We start from the raw sequence: 2,660 nt of genomic DNA on the forward strand, positions 1-2,660 counted from the left end.
GGCTATTGTTGATAAGGCTGTTATAAACAGGGTCCATGTACTCCTTTGAATCTGTATTTTTATATCCTTTGGGTAAATACCTAGTAGTACAGTTGTTCAGTTGTAGCCTAGTTCTATTTTTAACTTTTTGAGGAACCTCCATACTGTTTTCCAGAGTGGCTTCACTGGTGTGCATTCCCAGCAACAGTGCAAGAGGGGTCTCCTTTCTCTGCATCCTTGCCGGCACTTGTTGTTTCATGAGTTGTTAATTTTAGCCTTTCTGACAGATATCTCATTGAGATGATATTTCATTGTGGTTTTCATTTGTATTTTCCTGATGATGAGTGATGTTGAGCATCTTTTCATGCCTCTGTTAGCCATCTGTATGTCTTCTTTGGAAAGAAGTCTATTCATGTCTTCTGCCCATTTCTTAACTGGATTATTTGATTTTTGGGTGTTGAGTTTTGTAAGTTCTTTATAGATTTTGGATACTAACCCTTTATCCAATGTCATTTGCAAATTATCTTCTCCCATTCTATTGGTTGCCTTTAGTTTTGCCGTTGCCTTGGCTGTGCAGAAGCTTTTTATCTTGATGAAGTCCCAATTGTTCATTTTTGCTTTTGTTTCCCTTGCCTACAGAGATGTGTCTAGTGAGAAGTTGCTATGGCCAAGGTCAAGGAGGTTGCTGCCCATGTTCTCCTCTAGGATTTTGATGGTTTGCTGTCTCACATTTAGGGCTTTCATTCATTTTTAGTTTATTTTTCTGTATGCTATAAGAAAGTGGTCCTCATTCTTTTGCACGTTGTTGTCCAGTTTTCCCAACACCATCTGTTGAAGACACTGTCTTTTGACCTTTGCATAGTCTTTCCTGCTTTGTCGAAGATTAGTTGACCATATAGTTGTGGGTCCATTTCTGGGTTTTCTGTTCTGTTCCATTGATCTATGTGTCTGTTTTTGTGCCTGTACCATACTGTCTTGATGATTACAGCTTTGCAATACACCTTGAAATCTGGAATCATGATGCCTCCAGCTTTGCTTTTCTTTTTAAGGATTGCTTTGGGTATTCAGGGTCTTCCGTGGTTCCATATAAATTTTAGGATTCTTCATTCCAGCTCTGTGAAAAATGCTGGTGGTATTTTGATAGGGATTGCATTAAATGTGTAGATTGCTTTGTGTAGTATAGACATTTTAACAATATTCTTCCAATCCATGACCATGGAATTTTTTTCCATTTCTTTGTACCGCTTCAATTTCTTTCATCAGTGTTCAATAGTTTTCAGAGTACAGAACTTTTACCTTTCTGGTTAGGTTTATTCTTAAGTATCTTATGGTTTTTGGTGCAATTTTAAATGGGATTGATTCCTTTATTTCTCTTTCTGCTGCTTCATTATTGGTGTATAGAAATGCAACAGATTTCTGTACACTGATTTTATATCTTGCATCTTTGAATTCATGTATTGGTTCTAGAAATTTTTTGGTGGAGTCTTTCAGGTTTTCTACATAGAGTATCATGTCATCTGTGAAGAGTGAAAGGTTGACTTCTTCTTTGTCAATTTGGATGCCTTTCATTTCTTTTTGTTGTCTGACTGCGTGGGCTCAGACTTCCAATACAATGTTAAATAATAATGGTGAGGGACACTTGGGTGGATCAGTCCGGTTAAGCATCTGCCTTTGGCTCAGATCATGATCCCAGGATCCTGGGATCAAGGCCTGCATCAGGCTCCTTGCTCAGCGGGGAGCCTGCTGCTCCCGCTGATTCTGCTCTCTTCTTTCTCTCTCTCTGACAGATAATAAATAAATAAATAAATAAATAAATAAATAAATAAATAAATAAAAAAAATCTTTAAAAAAATAATGGTGAGAGTGGACATCCCCGTCTTGTTCCTAACCATAGAGGAAAACCTCTCAGTTTTTCCCCATTGAGGATGACATTAGCTGTGGGTCTTTCATTTATGGCCTTTATGATGTTAAGGTATGTTCCATCTATACCTACTTTGTTGAGGGTTTTTCTCAAGGCATAGGATAATTTGGGTGGTGGGGAGCATGTGTTGGGGAGCCCAGGATGTTAGTACCTTTGTAGATGTTACAGGCCTTTACTACTAGTCTGAGCAATTTTGAAATCTCTTGTCTGGAAATTATGTACTGATTACCAGTGTTTCTGGCCAAGCAAGAAAAGACCACCAGGGATCTTAGCATTTCTTAGTTGCATATCATAACTTAATCCCCGTTTGTAGCATGGTACTCACTCTGGGGTCTTGCTTTCTTTTACACTCTCCAGAGAAACCCCTAGAAAATAAACCTCTACTTTTCTGCCAGGGTGGAGAAAGTCAGTCATCTTGTGGAATGGGGATCAAACTACTTCTTTAGGAGCTTTCTCCTGCTTGTCCTTTTTATCCCCTCTTAGTACCATGACTTCACAGTTACCTGTTACTGCCATTTCTTTTAGTGTTTTGAGGACTCTCCCTTATAATTTGAGCGTTTTAGTGAGTAAATAATTTATCTTGTGAAGTTTCAAGTATTGATCCACTGTTGTCTTGCTTCCAATGCTGCTGTTGAAAAATTCAAAGTAGGTCCTATCCTTTGGATTTGTATAATTTGGCTTGGTTCTCAGCCTTCCCCATGCTAGGTTCTTTCATGTTTGTCAGTTACCCAACCTTTACTTCTCTTCTTCCTCATTGTAG

At 38.4% G+C, this 2,660-nt stretch overlaps 1 protein-coding gene across 18 annotated transcripts in view; it reads right to left on the minus strand.

Annotated features, from left to right (window-relative positions):
• Positions 1 to 2,660, minus strand: part of WDPCP (WD repeat containing planar cell polarity effector) — a 489,024-nt gene that overhangs the window by 119,109 nt on the left and 367,255 nt on the right. The gene's annotated exons all lie outside the window — the stretch shown is intronic.

Source organism: Ursus arctos, unplaced genomic scaffold, assembly GCF_023065955.2.
Source record: "Ursus arctos isolate Adak ecotype North America unplaced genomic scaffold, UrsArc2.0 scaffold_8, whole genome shotgun sequence".
NCBI lineage: Eukaryota > Metazoa > Chordata > Mammalia > Carnivora > Ursidae > Ursus > Ursus arctos.